This window comes from Sorex fumeus, unplaced genomic scaffold, assembly GCF_029834395.1.
Source record: "Sorex fumeus unplaced genomic scaffold, SorFum_2.1 ptg000067l, whole genome shotgun sequence".
Taxonomy (NCBI): domain Eukaryota; kingdom Metazoa; phylum Chordata; class Mammalia; order Eulipotyphla; family Soricidae; genus Sorex; species Sorex fumeus.
Window position 1 is genome coordinate 4,384,151 of NW_026606124.1, and position 25,965 is coordinate 4,410,115.

The following is a 25,965-nucleotide window of genomic DNA, read 5'->3' on the forward strand; positions in this document are numbered from 1 at the left end:
TTCGTCCTAGCCCTGAGATTTTAGAAAATGCCATATTCAAGGCTCTTTCAGGATCAGGGGAATGAAACCCATCATTGTCACTGGGTTTTGGCATATCGAATACGCCACAGGGAGTTTTGCCAGACTCTGCCATGAGGGCAGGATATTCTCAGGAGCCTGCAAGGTTCTCTAAGAGTAAGAATTAGATAATTAGAAGTCGAGCAGCCGCAAATGTGGCCGCGCATTTCTGGGAGCTGGGTTTTATAAGCTCTGGGTCTTGGCCATTGATAGAATAACATGGCGCCAGGGGCAGTTGGTGGGTGTAATGCCTACCTGCTGGAAGATGGGGGATCTGGGTGGGGGAGGCCCAGTCCCGATCTGAGCAGGCTTGGAGATCTCAGCCCTGGGTCCTGCATGCCTGGGTTCCTCTGCCAGTTCCTTTATGCGTGAGGCTCGTCCAAACATGTGGAGTGGTCTTAAGCATGGCTGTGGCTGGTTCCGGAGGTCTTCAGCTGCCGGGGCTCTGCTTGGGGCAGGGAAGGAAACTCAACCCTCCCCCCTCCAAGGGGCCCCAGTGAGTACAGCCAGGTGCAAGGGCAGGAGACTCTGTGCTGTTCTCTTCCGGGAGCTGGGTTTTATAGTCTCTGGGTCTTGGCTATTGATGGGATAACACGGTGTCGGGGGCAGTTGGTGGGTATAACACCTACCTACTGGAAGATGGGGGATCTGGGTGGGGGAAGGTCATTTAAATAAATAAAACTTCTACAAACATTTGTGTCCAAGCTTTCTGGTAAATCTATGCCTGCATTCTGTTAGATATTTATCCCAGAGTATAATCTTGATGTGCTCAGCTTTTATAAATATTGCCAATTTTCCAAAGTGGTCAGACCCACTCTGGTATCATCTAACTCTTTTCCTCATTGGCATTCTGGTGAGTAGAGGCAATTGTGGCCTAGTTATTTGTCGTGCCATGTTTTTAATACTTTCTTTCCTTTTTTTTTTCCTTTTACATTTCAAAGCTTTAACCCATCCAGGATTTTATCTTTACTTATGGTAAGGCAGGTTGACTTTAGGTTGACCTTGCGACCACTCACTACTTTCAGGCTGGAGCGATAGCACAGCAGGTAGGGCATTTGCCTTACACGCGGCCAACATGGCCAACCCGAGTTCGATTCCTCCGCCCCTCTTGGAGAGCCCGGCAAGCTACCGAGAGTATTCGATATGCCAGACACAGTAACAACAAAATCTCCAATGGAGACGTTACTGGGCCCGCTCGAGCAAATCGACGATCAACGGGAGGGCCTTTACCTTTTACCTTTATGGTAAGGCAGAAGTCACTTTGGCTTTGTTCCAGAAGAATGGCCCAAAGGACCAGATTAATGTGACTTGAAGGTAAAAGTGTGCCACAGTAAATTACACCAGGAAGGGGACAGGGCCAGATCTTGCCATCCTTGCCAAAGGACAGAGTAACAAAGCTGTTGCTGAATGATGCAGCAGAGAAAGAAGAACCCAGACCCTCTGATGTCTGCGGACAGTCTTTGGTCTCCGCATTCGGAAACCTGTGCTTCATCCAGCTGTTGTTCTCGGGAAGTGCTGAGAAGCAGTAACAAAGATCCATTACACATGGTGCTTCACTTCAGCCTTGCTGTGACTCCAGGACATGGGCACTGGTTTTTGCCGCATCCCTTCCCATTGTGGTTCGTTGCTGGGCTCACAGGGGATGGCAACTGTGGTGGCACAGGGCCCACACACAGACACTTGCAGACCAGCTCAGTGCATGTAGGCAGTATGGAGCATCAAACTCCGGATCTCGAACTTCCAAGGAAGGCACTTTTGCCACTGAGCCCCCTATCCTCTCCCCCTCACCACCACCACCAACTCTCAGAAAGATACTCTTAGCCTCTGTTTACGGAGGAGAGCCTGGGGCTCAGAGATACCAACTGGCTTGCCCTTGCTCACACAGCAAGGAAGAGCTGACATGGAAACCTCAGTTTCCCTCCTGAGGTCCTAATCCCCCTCCCAGACATGCTGCTCATGGAGCCAGAGGGTGAGAAGTGAGCTTCCAGTCACCCCCAGAATAACGAAGCACGCCATGAAAGAGATTTGGAACGCACTTCCTCTTCCACCAACATACCTGTTGGCTGATTGCTCTAACCAGCTGCACAGAGAGACTGTCGGATAAGCAGTCACTGTTCAGGCAGCGAGCATCTGGTGAGAGGATGGACATGCCAGGACACGCGGCTTTGGGCTTTGGGGCAGATTGATGTATTGTGGAGTTCAGGGAGAGTGTCCGGGACAGTGGAGCCAGGATGCCGGGTTGACACCATTAACCCAGCACCATTGTAGTGGGCTCTGCCCTCACAACACGGGAGGCACAAACTCTCACCGACATGAGTAAACAGCAGGACCTCAGATACCGCAGACACACACACACACACACACACACACACACACACACACACACACGCGCGCCTCTCAGGCTCCACGTGGCCCCAGGACAGAGCCGATCACTCCCTTCAGATACAGCCTCCTGGAACACAAGAGGCAGAGCAAGTCCTTCTAGCTCAAGGATTCCACACTTTAGTGTGAGTGATTCTGCAGAGGAAAGTCACATGAATCACGAAGCAATTTCCCACCAAAGGGAAGATTTTTAACTGCTAGGCGTAATTGTAGAAAAGTGCGCTGAAATTATGAGGTGCCATTTCCCTCTATCAGATTGGCAAAGAGGAAAAGGTTTGATAATTCTAGAAGTGTTGGTGGGGGTAAAGCAGCCATTTGGCAGAGAGAGCAAAACAGTTACTGGGCCCAGGAGAAAGCTCAAGTGGTGAGACGGGCATGTGTGAGCTTTGGGGTTTAACCCCTGCCACTGCACGGCCCTACCCAAATCAAGGCTGGGTGGAGCCTTGGTGGTCCCCAAGCTAAGCAGGCTGAGTGTCACTGGAATGGCCTGGATACCCCAGCACTGCTGAAAGTAGCTCCTATTATGTGCATGAGGAAATGGGGAGGAGGGGGACTAAAATTTTTTTATTTTCCCATATTTGTACTATTTGACATTTTTATAATAATTACATGTTAACTAGATAATACTGTCACTGTCACTGTCCTCCCATTGTTCATTGATTTGCTCAAGTGGGCCCAGTAACGTCTCCATTTTGAGACTTGTTACTGTGTTTGGCATATCGAATATGTCACGGGTAGCTTGCCAGGTGTTGCCGTGTGGGCGAGATACTCTTGGTATCTTACCGGACTCTCCAAGAAGAATCAAAGCCGGGTTGGCCCCGTCAACAGCGTGTAAGGCAAATGCCCTACCTGCTGTGCTATCGCTCCAGCCCCCAACTATGTAGACAGTACATTATTTTAAGTGAATCAAAAATATTTTAGGGGTTTCTGAAAAATTCACTTTGGAAAAAATTTCCACTGAAGGTAACATGCTGAGTGAAGTCAACCAAGAGAGGAACAATGTGTAAATATAGAGAAACATATATTTGTATAAATATACATATATACATACATGTTAGTTAAGGAAATTAAAACTGTATATGGTGGGCTGGAGCAATAATACAGTGGGTAGGGCATTTGGCTTGCATGTGCCTGACCCAGGTTCAAACCAATATGGTTCCCCAACCACCCAGCACCCCCCGAGGAGTGATCCCTGAATGCAGAACCAAAAGTAAGCCCTACTGATGGAGGGATGAGTGTTTGATCATTGTGTGATTGTAACCCAAACATGAAAGCTTGTAACTATCTCACAGAGAGTCAATAAAATTTTTTAAAAAAAGTAAGCCCTGAGCACCTCTAGTGTGCGCCCACCCCCCCAAAAAAATGGATATGGTAACAGACCTTGAGAGTAGATCCCCAGAATTGAGTTTACCAAGAATATGAAAGTCTATTATTAACATATTGCAAATCACTGCATCTGAATAAAAGTTGAAAAGAAAAAGAAGTCCATTGTATGACTGAAATCCGATCATGAATAGCTTTGTAACTGTGTATTTCACAGAGTAATTCAATAGCACTGCACTGTCATCCCATTGTTCATCGACTTGCTCAAGGGGGCACCAGTAACCATTTGTCCCAGCCCTGAGATTTTAGCAGCCTCTCCCTACTCGTCTTTCCCAACGGTGCCACATTGGAAGCTCTTTGAGGGTCAGGGAAATGAGGCCCTTTATTGTTACTGTTTTTGGCATATCGAATACACCACAGGTAGCTTGCCAGGTTCTGCCGTGTGGGCCAGATACCCTTGGTAGCTTGCCGGGCTCTCCAAGAGGGAGAGAGACTTTTGGAGCGGCCTCTAATCGCTTTTACAGGTGTTCCCAGTTTCCCAAGTGCAAGCTTTTGGTCGACTGGCATGCTGTAACGATCTTCCTGCTGACAAACACACACCTGCCTGCGTCTCTGGACAGCACCTGGGACATCTGCAGCCTCAGGTTGATCTCCTTGAGGTCGATGGAGTGCGCCTGGAGGTTGCTGAGCAGCTGGTAGAGCAGGACCCCACTGCGGAGGGCCTGTGCCAGGTCGAACACCTGTGCCAAGTCCCAAGTCACCCAGTGGTTGGGGGACAGCACCTTGTAGTGGGTGAGCCTCTGCATGCACTGCTACCATGGCTCCACACTTGAGGACACTGTGACTCGGCCCAGCCCGGGCAGGCAGTGACACTGCGGCTGCCATCCATGGTTTTTCCATAGCCCGCTGATGCCGTTCTGTGTGAATCTTGCACAACAGCCAGCGATGTCCAGCAGGAATCATGTAGAGTTCTAGCAGGGATCACGCGTAGGGTTCCATGCCTGGCATGCTGAGCCGCGTGCTGTCTAAGGCGAGATGGTGAACCGGGTTCAGGAGAGCTTGAGGGGTTCCAGTGGCATTGGCGCCATCTTGGGTAATCCAGCAGTGATTCAATAAATAAATAAATAAATAAGAAGATAAAGAGTTCCACCAATAAAAGCTGTGGAAAATCTTCATGTAATCAAAACCTATTGAACAAATAGGAAAAATTGTGGAAGACTTGAAATGGGGAGGAATCAGCCTCGGAACTCCAAGGCAACCTCTGCCTCCACTCATTCTACCGTGGTGAGCACCTTTCCATGGAAGTCACCTTTCCTTTCCCTGTCTACATTTGTAAATCCAGGGAAACTGATGAGGATAGAGATGCCAGAGTAAAGCAAGTGAATTTTGAGGGCGGAGGGGAGAGTGATTTCCCCCTCACTGTGGAAGAAGCCAGTTTGTTTTCAGTTAACAAATTCCATAACGCCACTGAGTTGTTCTCTTTAAAATGGTTCATTTTGGAAACCCAAGAGACAAGTTTGCCCTGCACATGGCCAACCTGGGTTCAATCCCTGGCATCCCATATAGTCCCCAAGCCCTGCCAGGACTAATCTCCAGCACAGAGGCAAAAGTAACTCTGAGCACCACCTGATCTGGCCCCCAAAAACAAAACAAACAAAAGGTTAATTTTGTTATGTAAATCTCACCTCAAAACAGTATGGACGATTCTCAAAAAATTAGAAATTGAGCTCCCATTTGACCCAGCAATACCACTCCTCTGGGAATTTATCCCAGAGAGGCAAAAATGTATAGTCGAAGTGACATCTGCACTTGTTTGTTCATTGCAGCACTCTTTACAATAGACAGAATCTGTAAAAAAACTGAGTGCCCGAGAACAGATGACTGGTTAAAGAAAACATTGGTACATCTACACAGTGGAGTACTATATAGCTGTTAGAAAAGATGAAGTCATGAAATTTATATACAAGTGGTACTACATGGAAAGTATCATGCTAAGCGAAATGAGTCAGAAAGATAGGGACAGACATAGAAAGATTGCATTCATCTGAGGAACATAAAGTAACAAAATAGGAGACTTATACCCAAGAATAGCTAAGATAAGTACCAGAAGGTTTATTCCATAGCTTAGAGGCCAGCCGGGCATTCTAGGGGAAAGGGCAGCTCAGATAGAGAAGGGAACACCAAATAAAGGGTGTTTGAAGGATCCTCCCAGGAGGAGAGATGCATGTTGAAAGTAGACTATGGACTGAACATGTTTGCCACTCAATGCCTCTTTTGCAGACCACAACACCCAAAAGGAGAGAGAGAACACAGGGGATTGCCCTGCCACAGAGGCAGGGTGGGATGGGGGGGATGGGGGTGGGAGGGATATTATCCATGGTGGTGGAAAATGGGCACTGGTGGAGGGATGGGTATTTGATCATTGTATAATCGAAACCCAAGCACAAAAAATTGTAAATCTACAACTGTACCTCATGGTGTTTCACTAATAATAATTTTTTTTAATTTAAAAAAAACATTTAAAAAAAGCCCCCCCCCACACACACACAAATTCTTTCCATTCTTCCTATTGTCTATATGAGTTTGTGGTCTCCGAACTGGTTTTTAATGCAAGATTGTTTCCCTCATTAATTAGAGTTAAATCACTGTATCACTGTCATCCTGTTGATCATCGATTTCCTCGAGCAGGCACCAGTAACGTCCCCTTCATCCTAGCCCTGAGATTTTTAGAAAGTGCCACATTCGAGGCTCTTTCAGGGTCAGGAGAATGAGACCCATCATTGTTACTGGGTTTTGGCATATTGAATACGCAACGGGGAGTTTGCCAGACTCTGCCGTGTGGAGAGTTAAATAAAATTTAAAAAATAGTTACACTTTTACTAAAGTAAAAATTATCTTTTGTGTTGAAGAGATAGTAGAGGGGTTAAGGCATTTGCCTTGCACACAACCAACCGAGTTTCCATCCCCAACACATCACGTGATCCCCACAAACACAAGCCAGGAGTAAGCCCTGAGCACCACTGGGTGTGACCCCAAAACAAAAAAAAAAAAATCTTGGGGCCAGAGAAATAGTACAGAATGGAAGATCTTTGCGGCTGACCAGGGTTCCGTCCCTGGCACCCCATATCATCCCTGAGCCCCACCAGGAGTGATCCCTGAGTGCAGAGCCAGGAGACAGAAGTAACCTCTGAGCATTGCAGAGTGAGCACCCTGCCAAACAACAACAATAAAAACAAACAAAACAAAGTGAAAACCATGAAAGCCAGTTGAGAAAAAGGTATGCCCGAGGTTGGTGCCTGTGGTTGCAAATACAGTTAACCCTTAAACGACATGATTTGGGGGCTGGAGTGATAGCACAGCAGGTAGGGCATTTGCCTTGCATGCCGCTGACCCCGGTTCAATTCCCAACGTCCCAAATGGTTCCCCAGCACCGCCAGGAGTAATTCTTGAGGAACTGAGGTAGGAGTAACCCCTGTGCATCACGGGGTCTGACCCAAAAAGCAAAAATAAATAAAATATTTTTTAAAAGCATAAACTACATGGTTTGAATTTCCTGAAATCATTTGTAAACCAAAATTTTCAAAAAAAAAAAGTAGCCCCAGGGAGTCGGAGAGATAGCACAGTCGTTAAGGCACTATCCTTGCATGCCAGCCCGGCCTCAATCCCTGGCACCCCATTGAGGCCCCCGAGCCCACCAGGAGTGATCCTTCAGCATCGCCCGGTGTGGTCCAAAAACAAACAAGCAAACCAATTCATTCATCATTCATTCATCATCCTGTTATTCGTCGACTGCCTCGAGCAGGCCCCAGTAACGTCTCTTTCATCCTAGCCCCGAGATTATATTCAAGGCTCTTTAGGAGAATGAGACCCATCATTGTTACTGGTATTTGGCATATTGGGTACACCACGGGGAGTTTGCCAGACTCTGCCCTGTGGGCAGGCTACATTCGATAGCCTGCAAGTTTGTCCAAAGTAGGAATGAGATAATAAGATGTCATAAAAAGATGTCCTGATAAGATGTCGTGCAGCCGCAAATGCGGCCGCGTAGTTCTGGGAGCTGGATTTTATAGTCTCAGAGTCTTGGCCGTTGATGGGATTACACAGCGCCAGGGGGCCAGGTGGTGGGTGTGACCCCCGCCTACTGGAATTTGGAGGATCTAGGTGGAGGATGCTCGACTCCAATTCGAGTAGGCTTGGAGATCTCGGCCCCGGAACCCGCGTGGCTTTGTCCCTCTGCCAGTACCTTCATGTGTGCGGAGAGTGGTCTCAGCATGGTGGTGGCTGGTCCTGGAGGTCTTCGGCTGCCGGAGCCCTGGTCGGGGTGGGGAGGAAAGCTCAACCCGCTCCCCTCCAAGGGACCCCGGCGAGGAACAGCCAGGTGCAGGGGCAGGAGACTGACTGCACTGGTCTCGTCCGGGAGCTGCATTTTGTAGTCTCTGAGTCTTGGCCGCTGATGGGATTACACGGCGCCAGGGGGCCAGGAGGTGGGTGTGACCCCCGCCTACTGGAATTTGGAGGATCTGGGTGGAGGATGCTCAACTCCAATCCGAGTAGGCTTGGAGATCTCGGCCCCGGAACCCGCGTGGCTTTGTCCCTCTTCCAGTACCTTCATGTGTGCGGAGAGTGGTCTCGGCATGGTGGTGGCTGGTCCTGGAGGTCTTCCGCTGCCGGAGGCCTGGTCGGGGCGGGGAGGAAAGCTCAACCCGCTCCCCTCCAAGGGACCCCAGCGAGGAACAGTCAGGCGCAGGGGCAGGAGACTGCACTGGTCTGGAGACCAGCAAACCAATAAACTCTTCGAATTTGACTCCAGCATCGGTGCGGGCACGTGGTTCGGCTCGAAGGCGCTTTCCTGCAGGAACGTGCACGAAGTCACACACGCCGCTGAATACCGGGCGCCAGGGCTGCCCTTCCCGCCCCGACAGTCCTCGCCTGGGCCACGCTGGGGGCGGCGGAGACCCCTCTCTTCTGGGCTGGAGCCGGGGCGGGGGCGCAGGACTCGGATGGGGAGAGGGGCGCGGGGTGGGGGGTGCACGGCCCTGCACGCCCCGCGAGCTGGAAAGCCGCTGCCCTGAGGTTTGAAAACCTCCAAGCACAGACTAGAGCTCAGGGTGCGCGAACGGTGCCAAAGAGGCCTCCAGCGCGAGCCTGGGGGCATTTTTATTTATTTATTTATTATTTATTTATTTCTTGCACGAAGTCCCAAAGGCTGAGGGCCGGGCGCCCGGCTCCCCGCGCTGCTGCGGCTCCGCGCGGCCCTGCAGCGCCCCCTGCGGGCCCCGAGCTGCTCCGCCCGCGGCGGTCCGTAGCCCGCGGGGTTTGCTCTGGGCATCCAGGAGGGCCGAGGCGCACGCAGCCTCCACGCACCCGGACTGCCAGCTCCGCTCTGCAGCGCCAAACCCCAGACGCGAAGACGGAGCCTGACACCTGCTGCACAGGCCCCGGGACCCGGAGTCTCGCCCAGGCCACTCGGTTTCGGCCTAAGGACCCCTCTCTTTGCTATCTCTCCAGCCTCTGGAGGAATGGGTTTTATAGCATAATAATTCCCAGTTGGGGGGCCTTTATGTAGCCGCCCTGATGGCAGTTTGCTATGCCCCCCAGGGCACCTGCTCTCTGCACGGTCTTTCTCCATGCCAGGGCGCAGGAAATATCGTTTGCGGGAACCGGCTGGCTGGAGCAGGTGGGTTACGAGTGGCTGGCTCCTGCCCACTAGCCCAGGCTCCAATAGCTCCGGAGAGGCCCTGTGCCGTGCCCAGCTAAAAACTGGGCTGGACAGATAGTAAGATAAGTTGTTCCCATGCAGGGAGTCGGCCCCGACATCCCTTATCATCCCCCGAGCCCCACCAGGAGTGATCCCTTGAGCACAGAGCCAGAAATAAGGCCTGAGCACCGCTGGGTATAGACCAAAAAATAAACACAAACAAAAACTCAGCCCGGAGTTCTTCCTGGAAAGTCTCATTCAACAGTGTAACTCCCTGGGTAAGTGAAAACAATAATCTATTCAAGCCCTGAGGAAGTCTTGTTGGGTTATTTTAAAAAAATAAATAAGTGGCTTATTAATAGGGTCACTCTCAAGTTACAGTATACAACATAAATTAATAAAACCCCTTTTTATGAAAATGTCTGTGTCTATGTGCACACTTTCTTTTTCTTTTTTTTTTTTTTTTATGGAAGTGATGTGACACCCCGGCTAGAGCGATAGCACAGCGGTAGGGCGTTTGCCTTGCAGGCAGCCAACATGGCTGACCTGAGTTCGATTCCTCCGCCCCTCTCGGAGAGCCCGGCAAGCTACCGAGAGTATCTTGCCCGCACAGCAGAGCCTGGCAAGCTACCCGTGATGTATTCAATATGACAAACACAGTAACAAGAAGTCTCAGGATGGAGACGTTACTGGGCCCGCTCAAGCAAATTGATGAACAACAGGAGGACCATAATGTGCCACCTACCTTATTTTTTTTCTACTTTGGATATCCGTGGGTTGGAGCGATAGCACAGTGGGTAGGGCGTTTGCCTTGCATGCAACCAACATGGTCAACCCGAGTTCAATTCCTCCCCCACTCTCTGAGAGCCCCGCAAGCTACCAAGAGTATCTCACCTGGCAAGCTGCCCGTGACGTATTTGATATGCCAAACACAATAACAAGTCTCAAAATTTGTTATAAGATGTTACTGGTGCCCACTCGAGCAAATCGATGAACAACAGGAGGACAGTGCTACAGTGGATATCCGTGACATAGACCATTACAAAGCTGTTCACACTTGGGCTTCAGTCATACAATGATCCAGCACCCATCCCTCCACCAGTGTACATTTCCCACAACCAATGTCCCCTGTTTCCCTACCACCATCCCTCAACACCCCACCCCAGCCACAGCCTCCCTCTGTGTGAGGCACTTTTCTCATTGCTCTCTCTCTCTCTCCTTTTCCTTTTGCACACACTTTCTAAATACCTACAAAGATATGCAAAAAAAATAATAATAATTGACCTGTTGAATTAAGGGTTATTTTTCAGGATTTTTAAGACTCACCTGTCAGTGCTTGGAGATTACTCCTGGCAGCACTGAGAACCATCCATGGTGCTCAGGTTCAAACCTGGCTTGGCAGCATGCAAGACAAACTCCTGAACCCTTTGACTATCTCTCCAACCTTTTTGGGTGATTTTTAAAAGCATTTGTAACTTTCTGTATTTTCAAACTAGGTATTATTTTGTGGGGTTTTTTTTTATGATTAGTGGAGTTTCTTTGTTTTGTGTTTGAGCCATGACTGGCAATGCTAAGGGTATCATATGTGGTTCTGGGGATCAAATCCAGGTCGGTCACATGCAAGGCAAGAGCCCTACCCACTCAACTATCTCTCCAGCCCCTGGAAGAATGAGTTTTACAGCAAAATAATTTTCATTGACCCTGATGAACAATATAAGTTAGAGCTGCATAGATCCAATTATCTGTGATTTTTTTCCCTATCCCTGGGGTCTGCATTCTTTTGGGGCCACACCATATAGAGCTCAGGGTTTGCTCCTGGTTCTTGTTCAGGGAACCATATGCAGTTCCAGGGAGGCTGGGTATTGGATAACACTGGGTTGTCCTTGCTCCTCTCCCAGGGAGCTTAAGGTTTGTTGAGCCACTCCCACAACAGTGCAACCGAGGCACACCCAGTTCCATCAGGCACTAATAATCCTATATTGCTTTTCTCTTTCCTTTATGTCATTTGCATGGTTAATTTAACAGTGTCCTTTTTGTATAGACACAGGAAGACAGTCCATGCTATGCTTTGTACCATGGGAGTTAATTGACTCCAAAATGATATTTACTCCTGGGCATTATTCATACTTACTTAAACCTCATTGCCCTTAGCTACTAGCACTCCAAAAACAGGGTCCTAACAAGGGACTGGATGGACCCAGGGCAAGCTGTGAGCTTCCCTGGCATTGAAATGGGCCAGGCCAAGTGCCATAATACTTAACATAAGAACACGGTCATGGACAAACTCTACCCAAAAGAAGTAACTGAATAAGGACCTTGCTGGGATTAGGAAATACTAACCTGGCCTGAGGACTGTGGTCTGGAATATATGACTCCTGAGATGACCCCTGGAAGAGCCAACCTTTAAGCTTAATATATTTCTTACTGTGTTCATACAAAATGACATCGCTAGAAATATCTGTAGCACTGACTGTGGCACTGTCCTCCCATTGTTCATTGATTTGCTTGAGCAGGCACCAGTAACGTCTCCATTGTGAGACTTGTTACTGTTTTTGGCATATCGAATGCTCCACAGGAAGCTTGCCAGGCTCTGCCATGCGGGTGGGATAATCTCGGTAGCTTGCCAGGCTTTCCAAGAGTGAGGAGGAATCGAACCTGGGTCAGCCGCATGCAAGGCAAACAGCCTACCCGCTGTGCTATGGCTTTTGCCCAGAAATAGTATAAGAAGTAAATTTACTAAGACTGTTTAAATGGATTACTAGCTGAGGAAAGTTGAAAGCAATATAACCTGGATGGAATCCCACCCTGAAGCAGATCTCCTAGTAATCTGGAGTGCTGGATCCTCAAATGAGATTTTGTCCTTTTGAGTTAATCCCCTGTAGGAGTGGCTTTACATCTCGTTGTGTTATGATAATATTCAACCCCACCTCTGTATCCCCACCTTCATGATTTCTATGTAACTCTGCTGTAAGGGGTAAAAAGAAACTAGACGTTGGGGAGGAAATGTTGAAGATGCTGAGTACGAGATGTTGGAGATGTTGAAGACATTGGGGACTAGATGTTGAAGACTAGATGCTGAAGACTACACACTGGGGACTAGAAAGTCAACAACTAGACGTTGAAGACTAGAGGAGAATGGAGACTTTGAAACTCTGATATCTGTGAGGATTAGAAGGAGAACCAGATGACGATGATGACTTGAAGTAGAGGACTATGAGATTACGATAAGACGAGGAAGAAAAGATAACGAAGGAGAGGACTGTGAGGTCTATGAGAAGACTAGGATGATGGAACTCTGATGACCAGGACTATGAGCAAAGTGATGACTATGACTGCTCTGTGAAGGGAGAGATCAAACTACAAGGGGGAGGAGAGAGAAATAAACCAACAGCTGGCCAGCCTGGGACCTGGTTCCAGTTTCTCCATTCCCCCATCCTTCACCCGTCTTCTGGCCGGGGAGGCGGCTCTCAGCCCCCTAACGCTCGAGTCCCACATGAGTGCACCCACCTCATCTTTTCTTCTGGAAACTTACGGCTGGGTAGGCTGCTTCACGTCTAGGACTTTACCCCCGTGCTATCTCTCTGGCTCTATGATTAGTTTTTTAAGCAGAAAAGTGTTCACTGCCCACTCTAGCAAGAATAGAGACATGGAAAGAGTAGGGTCAAGGAGAAGGGATACGGAGCAGGAGTAATATTACAGCAGGTACTTGTATGCGGCAGACCTGGGTTTCATTCCTAGCACCACCTACGATCCCCTGAGTCCCACTAGAAGTGATCCCTAAGCACAGAGCCACATGTAATCCCTGAACACAGCCTGATATGGCCTAAAAAAAAATATCAAACTAAAAATAATTTTGCTCGAGCGGGCCCAGTAACGTCTCCATTGGAGACTTTGTTGTTACTGTGTTTGGCATATCGAATACTCTCGGTAGCTTGCCGGGCTCTCCGAGAGGGGCAGAGGAATCGAACTCGGGTCGGCCATGTTGGCTGCGTGCAAGGCAGACGCCCTACCCGCTGTGCTATAGCTCCAGCCCCAAGAAGTAGGGATAGAGATTATAAGGACACTTCCTGATAAATTTTCCAAAGCATAGATTGCAACACAGTTTGCCACACAACCCCATAGGTTGACCATACATTCCACACATCAGAAGCTCCGGAAGAAAAACTGCTTCTTGCTATGTACTCAAGTTGCAACGGACAGAGTCACGAACCAACCAGCCAGATTTTTGTCCTGGAAAGTTAACAGGCACGCAGTAATCAATGCAGTTCCTTTCTTATACTACCTCCATGCAAACTGACCAGAACACAAAGATCAGCCTCTGAAATCCACAGCTCTGTTCAAGAGGCCACAGATGGATCTCCGGCAGGGCTGCAGATTCCAACTGTGTGGAGCCGTCTCCGTGTTATTGGGAGAGGTAGGGACAGCGCCAGTATAAAGAGGAGCAAATCCTTCAGATTCTCCCAGGAAGGCAAATGACACAGAAAACTTTCGGTTTTTTCCTTTCAAAACTCAGCAAAGGGGCCAGAGCAATAATACATTGGGTAGGGCGTTTGCCCTGCATGCGGTCTAGCCGGGTTCAATCTCCAGCATCTCATATGGTCCCCCAAGCACCACCAGAAGTAACCTCTGAGCATCACCGGGTGCAATCTAAAAAGAAAAGAAAAAGAACCCCTCAGCAAAGTAAACAGTGGAGTCTGTTTTTAATTTCCTTTCTCAAGAAAACCCAGCTGACTTTCAACATGACTCCCTAATCCTGTGTCTTTTGGCAGGGGTGGGGGATGGACTCTAATTTGTCACTATAACCTAGTCTAAGATATGCCCATTTGGGGTGACTGAATAAAGTTGACGTGTTAGAATATGTTCCCAGTAAAGTACTACCCACTTTTTTTTAAAAAGTTATTCGCAATTGTTGTAAACAGTAAAGAATTAAAAAAAAAATTAGGGTGGGGGAGGAGGATTAGAGTTTCAACATTAGGGATGACTTGCTTAAAATAATCTGTTTGCAATAAACTGTAATGAACTGTAATGTCCCTTTTAAAGGAAGACTTAGAAATTAATTGCTATCTATATAGAATCCATTTTCCAAAAGCCTGTAACTGAAAGGGGGATGAGGGGAAATGAATTGCCTGATATTTCTGGGAAGTAGGAGGTGACCTGCCACTTTTGTTGAGGACCAGTGACCTCAAGAGATGACCTCTTGAAGGCTTAGCTCCCAGCTTAGCTGCCGTTCCAAGTATGTTATAAAAAACGACTGTTGCCATAGAAGGATATAGACCCAATGGGCTTTAGTCTGCCCTGATTCCTGCAGAGTCTCCTGCCCCCGCGCCTGGCTGTCCTCGCTGGAGCCCCTTGGAGGGAAGCGGTTGAGTTTCCCTCCCCGCCCCAACCAGGGCTCCAGCAGCCAAAGACCTCCAGAACCAGCCACCACCATGCTGAGACCACTCTCCACACGCATGAAGGTACTGGCAGAGGAACACAGGCATGCGGGTCCCGGGGCTGAGATCTCCAAGCCTGCTCGGATCGGGGCTGAGCATCCTCCACCCAGATCCTCCAAATTCCAGTAGGCAAGGGTCACACCCACCAACTGGCCTCCGGGCGCCGTGTAATCCCATCAATGGCCAAGACTCAGAGACTATAAAACCCAGCTCCCGGAAGTGCGTGGCAGCAATGAGGCCGTGCGACATCTTAATACCTTATTCCTACTTTGGACAAACTGGCAGACTACCGAATGTAACCTGCCCACACGGCAGAGTCTGGCAAACTCCCCGTGGTGTACGCAATATGCCAAATACCAGTAACAATGATGGGGCTCATTCTCCTAACTCTGAAAGAGCCTTAAATATGGCACTTTTTGAAAAATCTCAGGGCTAGGACGAAGGAGACGTTACTGGGGCCTGCTCGAGGCAATCGACGAACAACAGGATGGTCATGATCGTGATTGTGATTCCTGTTTCAGAATTTTATTTTATTATATTTGTTTTGTTTGAAGGCCACACCTGCCACTGCTCAGGGTCTGTTCCCCATATCATGCTCATGAACCATAGCTGTGCTCAGAGCATCATATAGCAGTGCTGGGATTCGAACCTAAATTGGTGGGATGCACCCTCACACTCTCTCTCTGACCCTGCTTCAGAACTGTGAAAAGGGGGGGGGGATACTGAGAGACAGTATAGTCCCCTGAGCCCCACCAGAAGTGATTCCTGAGCACAGTTAGCAATTAGCAGCAGCGCCGCCAGGGGTGCCGCCACCTCCAAAAAGATTAAAAGGAAGAAAAGCAATCAGAAGGCCAACTTTCCATTTTCCTCCAAGCACAACCTGCAAGTAATTACAGAATCCAAGTCAGATAACTTGGTGGCATAAGCAGTGTGACCGATGACAGAGTGGGTGCCACAGCCACCCACTGCAGAAATTCTAACGAAGAGGCTCCCAGTACGAAAGGACCACACAGCAAGATGCTTAAGGTGCTTGCCTTGTATACTTGACCCCAGTTCTATCCCCAATACAATATATGGTCCCCCAGCACTGCCAGGGGTGATCTCTGAGTACAGAGTCAGAAGTAATCTCCTGAGTTTCTGTTTGTACAAAACAGAAAAAATATAATTAATCAAATAAAAAGGGCAGTGTGGTGTATCTTTAGAAATCAGAGATTCCAATCTCAGCCCTGCTATTCCCCACTGTCACTATCAGGAACTGTGGCTCAGGCGAATCACTCACCCCCTCCCAGTGCAGTTTCTCGCCTGACATAGGGGGAGAACACTACCCATGGTATGCGCTTGCTGGAAGAATAATTATTTTATTATTTAATTCATATTTATTGAGTGTCAGACACTGATCATAACAGATAAGTCCCTTTCCAGATATTAAATTAATAAAGGGATTAATTTAAAAAAGAGAAAATGACATAGTGAAAAAGTTCTGGGCAGAAATAAAAGAGCAGAATTGGTAGAGATCTGCACAGTGGTCATACGAAACTGGTTGGTCGGAGGCCAAATCACACTTTAAAATAGAATTGAATGGCAGAAAGGATCAAGGAGAGATGGGTCCTGAGAGACAGTACAATGGCTAGAGCATTCACCTTGCACACGGCCCACTCAGGTTCAGTGCCTCGCACTATATATGGTCTCCAAGCCCTACCAGAAGTGTTCCCTGAGCGCAGAGCCAGGCTCTGAACACCACTGGGTGTGGCCAAAAAATAAAAAAAAACGGTGGTAAAGATATTAACTTCTAAGAAATAAATTCTTCTAAAAATTAACAAATGCTCTATCCAGGAAAGTTTGTGTTATTTCAAGATACTTAGATAAATAAAGAAAAAGATGTATCATAGTCCTAGATACAACTCAGTATTATAAAAATTTCATTCCTCCCCAAAGTAAAACTGAACTCCTGTTTGTTTGTTTTTTTCTGATTTTGACAAGCCAGTTTGAAAACAGAGCCAACAATGGTCAAAGTGTTACTGAAAAATCAGAGAAAATAACTTATTATGACTAAGGATATAGCTCAGAGGCAGAGCACTTACCTTATATAGGTGAGGCCTGGATTCAATCTCTGGCATGAAAAAATAAGAATTTACATTCTCAGATATCTAATGGGTTACTGAGACAGAAATAAATAGAGCAATGCAACAATATAAAAGAGCCCAAATAGATGTGCAGGTGAATAAACATTTAATATTAGTCAGAGGTTAAAACACAAAACCATTGAGGAATTACCAATAGAACAAACTGTGACAATTGGTTATTAATAAGAATTCCTCCCACAACACACACAAATCTACTCCAAGGTGAATCAAACATCTAAATATGAAATGCAAAAGCACATAGCTCTGAGATTATGCAGGTACCAGAAAGTATCTTCATGATACCAAGTAAGGAAGGATTGTTTTCTCCCAGCAATGAAAATATGAGTGAAAAAAAAAAGAAAAGGCAGAAGTAAACAGGTACAAACTATTCATTATAGGGGCCAGAGTGATAGTACGCTATGGGACACCTACCTGGCACACAGCAGACCCAGATTCAGTCCCCAGCCCTACAGGGTTCCCTGAGCCAGGAGTGAGCCCTGAGCACAGAGCCAGAAGTAAACTTCCTCCCCCCCCCCAAAAAAAACTATTAATTGCATTCAAATTAAGAACTTAAGAGGTTGAAGATATACTTAGCAATAAACAACACACCTTGCACAGGAGACCCTGGGTTTGAACACTGACCACCCTCTATCCAATTAAATAATTTTAATTCACTAAATATATTATATATATATAAAACAAGTGCAGGGAGAGGGACAAAATATTTGCATCTAATAAATAACAACCTTGTGAAAATTACCAAATGGCAGCATTTCTGTTGTTGGCAGGTCTATGGAGCCTGAGTGACTCAAACCCTGTTAGTTGAGTGTGGAGGACAAACTGGTATGCCACTTTGGAGAGAAGAGATATGTGACCTCTAGGAAGGCTGAAGAGCTGAAGACGGGTGTATTTGACCCAGAAGTTTTACTTCCTTATATGCTCAAGAAACTTCTGCATATATCAGCAGTATCCTTAACAGTAAAACATGGAGGAAATTCCAAATGCTCTATTGTTGGTGAATGGATAAAATGGTGACATGGATAAAAATCTAACATTTCCATTCAGCGGAATATTATCTAGATGCTAAGCTGCCAAAAAAGATTGAGCAGGCCACTGCAGGGGCAAGAGCGGTAAGGTGCTCGCCTTGCATCAGTCAACCAGGGTTTGATCCTCGGTATCCCCTAGGGTACCATGAGCCCATTCTGAGGAGAACCCTGAGTGCAGAGCCAGGAGTAAGCCCTGAGCACAGCCAGTTATGCACTCCCCCCACACCCCCTACACAAACAACAAAAAGTCACTGCACTATGATCTAGGCAGAAATGCCTATTTTCCTTGTAGTATGAGAGACAGATCAGGGCCAGGAGGAAGATTAAACAGAGTTCTGAGGAACCATAGCAATGACAGAATTTTGGGTCAACATGTAGCAGACCCGGTGCACTTCTCTCTCAGATACCTTTACCTCCCACAACCACTCATGAGAAAGGGAATTATGTAGCAGATGACAGAAGTCAGTATTTAAAACCAGGTATCCTGGGCCAGAAAGATAAAACAAAAGTTAGGGCGCTTGCCTTGCCTGAAGCTAACCTGGATTTGGTCTCTGGAACTGCATATGGTCTCGGAATAATCACAGAGCCAGGAGTAAGGTCCCAGCATAGCAGGGTGTGAGCCCAAAAGGAAAAAGAGATGTAACAATGGGCTGGAGAGATAGCTCAGAGGTTACGGCACTTGCCCTACAGACCCAGCCAGGGCTGTGGTGAGACTCTGGCACTACATGTAGTGCCTGAGCACTGCCTGGAGTGGCCCCTGAGCACAGAGCCAGGTGTAGTCTCCGAGCAAGGCGAGGTATGGTGCAAAAAGAATTAAAATAAATGAAACTATGTATCAGATCCTACATTCCTTCCATTTAAGTAGAAATTGTTGCATGCCTTGGGCCTGGGACCACATGTAGCAAAAGACACTTGAGTTTTTACTATTTCCTACTTTTTTAAAAAAATTCCCCCTTAGCTTGGAAAACAGCTCAAGCTGATGGTTGTAGAACCGTTAGGAGACTTGAATCAAGAAGTAAAAGCAGGGACCAGAGTGATTACATAGCTCATAGAGCATTTACCTTGCACACGGCTGACCCGGCTTCCATTCCTGGCACCCTATACGGCCGCCGAGCCCGGCCAGGAGTGATTCCTGAGAGCAGAGCCAGCAGTTAGCAGCAGCATCACCAGCGGTGCCGCCACCTCCAAAAAGATTAAAAGGAAGAAAAGCAATCAGAAGGCCAACTTTCCATTTTCCTCCAAGCACAACCTGCAAGTAATTACAGAATCCATGTCAGATAACGGTGACATAAGCAGCGTGACCGACGACAGAGTGGGTGCCACAGCCTGCAGAAGTTCTAACCCAGTACGAAAGGACCACACAACCAGCATGACAGAGACGTTCCAAGAAACTGAGAGCCCCAGGCCAGGCCCGAGCCTCATCCTGCCCCTGTGAGGTTCCCCACCCCTGAACCGAAGCCTAGACAACTCGGTCCTTCCCAGTTCGCCAGGCAGCCAATCCCCAAGGGGAAGCCCCAGGGCCCCCCTATTATTAGCTCCCCTCACCAGCTAAGAAGATCCCTACCCCCAAATGGTGTAGCAATTCCAATGAGGAACCATCGCTTCCTCTCTCTGCTTTGCTAGTGACATTCTTGTCACCTGGTGCCTGTGCCCTCCACATGGCTGCCTCGCCCCATGTGGCAATCTGCCCCTAGCTCTTCCGGTGCCCTCCTGCGGGCAGGTTAGGGGCAGGATGTCTGACTGCCCCTAACAGACAGAGCTCCTGGGGTTTGGATTCTTCCTTTCTTCTTTGTCCCCTGGGATTTTTCTGGACCCTCCAAAACTGTGCTCTGATTCCAGCTATCAGCTGGTGGCCGACTATGCCCCTGGCATCACAGTGATACAGTACAGCATGGCTGAAACCCCAAAGACCTGGAACTTCAGGGAAAGAGGGTTAACCTAACTTCAAAAAACTTCAAAAGTACTGCAGCGGGGGGGTGGGGGGGTAGGGGGCAGGACCCCCTCCAGGTTCTCTTCCAATGTGCTCCTTCATAGCCTTCAGATCACATGGGTGATGCCCTGCCAGTGTGGAGACTGGACTCAGCCTATATCCATGCAAGCTACTCCTTAACCCGAAGGCTTGGATGGGGTGACTCAGGCTTCAATTTGGCTCTGTAACTTTCTGAAACCAATTTGCTTTTTCTTTCTTTTTTTCAAGATCCTAGGGGAAGAAAGAACCAATCACCGAGGCCAAGTCTGGAGCGATTTGGGGGTTGTGGGGAAGCACAGGGGGAGTTACAGGCCTACACAGTCTGCTCTTTGTTCATCCTAGACAATGGGGCCCCAGCTGCCTTCTCTGGCTGCCGTTTAATGCTCCCCACCCTCTGCTCCCTCTCAGAAATCTCACCTCCAGAAAAGCAGCTGGCTGATAGAGGGTCAGAATCTGATTTTTCTCTCAGGAAACATTTAAAGAGGGACTGTAGTAAAGATTGCTGAACGCTGCTTTAGCCCCTGGTGAGAAGTGAAAAGTCAAGGCCACTGATTGTGTGTGGGGGACCAGAAGCCACCAATCAGGCTCACCCAGGTTGGCAACTGTCACTGGTACTCTGAATTCCCTGCAGCTCCTGGCGGGTTAGTTCTCAGTTGGAACAGAGGTCAACTCTGGCCCTCTCGTCTGGCCTGGCCATCACCCACAGTGCAAACTCACAATGAATAATCAGCCTGCAAGCGTCCAGGCAGCTTCCCACAAGACTAGATGGGGCCATGCCTGCTGCTGCAGCCAGCAAAGTGTCAGCACTTACTTGAGCATTTCCAAGGAAAATAAATTATTATTTTCTGTAAGTACTTTTTTTTTAGCTATTGTCCTGTGACTAAATCAAAAGTTTTAATAATGTGTATTTAAAAGGTGCTATTTAGTAGATCTTTTTTGTTTTAATTTTTGTTAGGGAGGATCCTCTCAAATAGTGCTCAGGAGAACTAGGGGCCAATTCCAGTGACACTTGGTCAACCAAGCTGAATGGTTCAATATTAGGGATCAATAATGCAGTACTGGGGCACATTGGGGCCACACTGGTGGTGCTCAGGAGCCTCCAGGATTACATCTGGCAGTGTCGGGGAGTAGGTAGGGGCAGGTAATGCAGGCATAATACTCAAGACCTTACACATGAAAGATATGCACCTCTGGACCCTGGACCCAGCCTCCTAGAGAATAGATGCTATTCTGGGGAAGAAGGGGAATTAAATAGTAATCTTTATTTCACTCAAGAGAGTAGATACTAAAAGTTCTTATCAAGGGGCCAGATATCCAGGGAGTAAATCACTTGCCTTGTATGCAACTGATCTGGGTTTGACCTCCCCAGCACCTCAAGTCAGTCCCCTAAACCGGGAGTGATCCCTGAGTAGAGAGCCAGGAATAAGCCCCGAGCGCTATCAGGTGTGTGCCAAAAGCCAAAAATAAATAAATGAAATATAGTATTAATACACTTTTAGTGTAGGTAGAGTGTTAACTAGAATTCATCTGCCTCACAGGCATTGGGAGGGTTGGGAGGGGGCGTTTATTGGGGTTCTTGGTGGTGCAAAATAAGTACTGGTGAAGGGAAATGTGTTTGATTGCATGACCGAGACTTAAACCTGAAAACTTTGTAACTTTTCCCACAGTGATTCAATAAATTAAAAAAAAAATCTTAGAAATCCTTGAGCTTGCGGCCACTCATACTCTATGCAACGGCTTAATGGGTGATCCAACAATCTTCACACACTTTCCTCTAAGGAAACCTTTCTGGATCATCTTTAGCAGATTATTCTTAATAAGCAATACAAAATAAACTATTTAGGTCCTGCTTTGAGGGCAGGCTTTGGGGCTTGGGGTGGAATAATTTGAAATATGGTGGTGGGAAGGTGTAAAGATGGTAGATTGGTGTTGGAATATTTAATGTAATCAATTATTGTGAACAACCTTATAAAAATGAATTTAAATTTAAAACATTTTAAAAACACTTTAAATTCTCAGGCATTCTTGAGGAGTGGGTGGGAAATGGGGACATTAATGGAGAAAAGGTCACACTGAGGGTGGGATTGCTGTTGAACCTGTGAATGCCTGAAACAACTGATTTATGAGCAACTTTGTGAGTCATGGTGTTTAAATTTTAAAAAAACGAAAAAAAATTAAGGGGCCAGAGCAATAGTAGCAGCAAGGGCATTTGCCCTGCACAACAGGGTTTGCTGACCAGGGTTTGCTCCCTTCGCTCCAAAAGGTCTCCCAGGCCTACCAGGAGTCATCCCTGAGCACAAAGAAGGTAGTAAACCCTGAACACCACTGGGTGTACCACCAAAAGCCAAAAATAAATAATTTTAAGTTGTCATAATGAAAACAAACAGTTACTGTGTGAGTCGAAGATGCTAATCATTGTTGGTGGGAGGAGAGAGCATATTCAGCTACTCCTGGCTGCGTGCTCAGGGATTATCCCTACTGCGTGGCAGGGATGGATCTCAGGTTGGCTGGGTGCAAGGTAAACACCTTACCCTTCCTTTGTCTCTCTGTTCCCTAGATGTTAGCTAAACTTTTAGTGATCATTATACATTGATTATATATCAATTATTTCCCAATAAAATCCAAACTGGTATAGAGTTAGGGAAAGCACAGAAAGCAGCAGAATGGGTACAAAGGAGCTAGTAGCTCTCATGAGATCCTGAAGATCCCAGGAAACTTTCTCTCCACATCCTGTTGGTGTGGCATACTTCCTATAGGAATGCTTTGTCCATAGCCTTCCCACAATTTGGCTTTCTCTGTTTCCCGTCCCTCCCCCTGCAAATGCACCTTGAAAATACATTTAGCTGGAGGTGGGTGGGTTGGCCTGGTGCCCACCCAAAGCAAAGCCCCCGTCCAATTCCTTCCACAATCCAAAATCACCACCATACCCCTGGCCTGACTCCACCATCTCAGGACGGACCTCACCAAGATATAATCTGCTGAAAACTCGGGTATGTGGGTTTTGTGACTGAAATCTCCGGGATTTCTTGGAGTTGGGATGGGCTACCTTCCCCCACTTCCAAATACTCATGTAAGCACAGGCAGTCACCCCCATGAACCAACTCCAGGGCCACCATGTAAATGCTACCAGAGACCCATAAATGAATTGCAAAATAGATCAAAAGCCACGGTTAAGATCAGATCCACAGACCAGGGTAAATCAGAAGGGGGCAGGTTGGCCTGGGACTCGCACAAGCAGAGCCCCCAGCAGCTGCTTGCTTCCACAATCCATAATCACTGCCATATCCCCTGCCTGACTCCACCATCTCAGAATGGACCTCACCAAGATACAATCTGCTGAAAACTCGGGTATGCAGGTTTTGTGACTAAAATCTCCTGGCTTTCTTGGGGTTGGGGTTGGGCTACCTACCCCTACCTCCCTGTACTTCCAGAAGCCTCAGCAGTCACATCCACACCCCAATGCGGCCGCCCAATTGGAAAGCTACTCCAGCCTTATCATCCCAATAAAAATACTGAATGCCCTGAACAAGCACCATGACCTCTTGGCACCTGTATTGCAAACCATAATGCACAAAAGGAAAAGGACAGAGAGAGCAAGAATGAAAGTGCCTCCCATAGAGGGAGGATGGGAGTTGGGGAGGGAGTTTTAGGGGGGTGGTGGTAAGGAAACAGTAGGAAAAGTACACTGAAGCAGGAATAGGTACTGGATCATTGTATGACTCAAACTCAATTATGCAGAGTTTTGTAATGGTCTATCTCACAGATATCCAATTAAAAACTTTTTAATGAGTAGAAAAAGTAATGTGGAGTTCATGCCCAATTCAATCAGCATAATCAATGGCTGAATAAAAAGCAGTACTCCTACATTTAAAAATAAAAGAAAAAATATATTTAGCTGGCCCTCTCAGGCTTCAACCCTATGTGGTTTGCAGGTCCATAATCAAAAACAAACAGCTACAGATTCTAGGGTCTTGGAATTCTTCATAGACAGAAGTGGCCTCTGACCAGTCAGGGGTTTTGCTGCTTTGAGCTAGACACTGTTTCAAGAGGTGGCAGAAAGACCTGCTGATTAGGGGCCCTGGAAGGGCAGTTTCTGGGACTGACAAGCAGAGGCACAAGCAACTCTAGAGACAGCTCCGGGCTCCACACAGATTTCATTGTCCCCTCGGCTTCTTTTTCATGGTAGTCCAAATCTTTTCCCATGTCAACAACTCTTACTTAAAAGGGTTGATATGGTGAGATGGGCTGAGATTGCCGAACCAAGGGAGAGATAGCCAGAATGGGGGTGTCTGTACTGGCGATCTGGAACAGTGGGGAGAACTAAGCCTCCTGCCCAAGATCAAAGCAAGGGAAATAAGTCTCACTGCCAAGTCCAAAGGTCGAGGTAAAATGGAAACTCTGACACAGAGCCAAGGTCAGGAGCCAGCAGGACTGGAAAAATGGAAACTGTCCCGGGAACAAGATCAGCCAGGACCTACAGGCTGGCAAGTCTCATCTCACTGGCTCTCAATCTAGCTCACACGTAGAAGGGTCGAAGCCAAGGAGATGGGATTTTATGCCCAATCCTCAAGGAACAACTGGAGAAAACAAGGCTTAAACTTGCGCGGCCCCCAGCTCCTGTGCATGCAGATGACCTGGGGTTGATCCCCAGCACCTCAGAGAGTCCCCTACACACTGCCAGGTGATCCTTAAGCACAGAGCTAGGAGTAAGCCCTGAGCACATTTTTCTGAGCTTGATGACAGAGGGATCTTAGCCAAAAGGCCGAGAAGCTATCGAATGTAGCCTGCCCACAGGGCAGAGTCTGGCAAACTCCCCGTGGCCTACCAAATATGCCAGATACCAGTAACAATGATGGGTCTCATTCTCCTAAAGAGCCTTGAATATAATCTCAGGGCTAGGATGAAAGAGACGTTACTGGGGCCTGCTCGAGGCAATCGACGAATAACAGGATGATGAAATGAAAATGAAATGAAAAATGATGACAGAGGACAGAGCTGGGGCTGGAGCGACAGCACCGCGGGTAGGGCGTTTGCCTTGCACGCCGCCGACCTGGGTTCTATCACGGCATCCCATAAGGTCCCCCAAGCACCACCAAGAGTGATTCCTGAGCGCCCCCTGAGCATTGATGGGTGTAACCCCAAGAGCAACAAAACGAAACAAAAACAAAACAGTGGGCCCCCTTGGGGCTTTTTTTACGGCTTGAATCTAGAAATCCCACAAGGACGGTCCCCGCAATCTCGATCTGAACATACACCTTGAAGGATCTCGGTCACCCTCCCAAGGCGCTGAATTTCCCTGCCCACGTGGTGCCCCAGGCCGCCGCGGCCCCCCAATCAGATGCCCCCGAAAGAGGATCCGTCTGGTCAAGGACGCAGGCTGGACAGCCAGGCGGAGGGTGACCCCAGGAACAGCCTCATGCCGTTTTCCCGCTTCTCCGTCACCCGTCCGCTTCGCGTAACGGGGAAAGCCGATACCCTCCCGGCCTTCGAGTTTGGGGTCGGGCTGGAGCTTTTGCTAAGGGCGACGACAGCTCCCGGGCCGGACAAAAAAGCACCTTTGTCCGAGACGAGCCTCGCGGCCCCGCGCACGCGCGCCCCCTGGTGCCCGGACGCGGCCGCCTCCGCCGCAGGCCCCGCCCCTCGGCGCCCGCAGCCCCGCCCCTCAGCGCCCGCAGCCCCGCCTCTCGGCGCCCGCAGCCCCGCCCCTCGGCGCCCGCAGCCCCGCCCCTCGGCGCCCGCAGCCCCGCCCCTCGGCGCCCGCAGCCCCGCCCCTCGGCGCCCGCAGCCCCGCCCCTCGGCGCCCGCAGCCCCGCCCCTCGGCGCCCGCAGCCCCGCCCCGCGCCCACGTGGCGCGGCGCGCGGTGACGTCACGCGCCCAGCCCGGAAGCGGCGTGGACGCGGGCGGCGGCGGCGCGGGGCGGCGCGGGGCGGC

At 48.4% G+C, this 25,965-nt stretch overlaps 1 long non-coding RNA gene across 1 annotated transcript; it reads right to left on the minus strand.

Annotated features, from left to right (window-relative positions):
• Positions 1-13,998: 13,998 nt before the first annotated feature.
• LOC130036806 (uncharacterized) lies at positions 13,999-20,553 on the minus strand. The gene is made up of 3 exons (XR_008794460.1): positions 20,451-20,553; positions 19,126-19,313; positions 13,999-14,107 (listed from the first exon to the last, which is right to left on the minus strand). It is a non-coding gene; the product is annotated as an uncharacterized LOC130036806 (long non-coding RNA).
• Between the last annotated feature and the right edge of the window lie 5,412 nt (positions 20,554-25,965).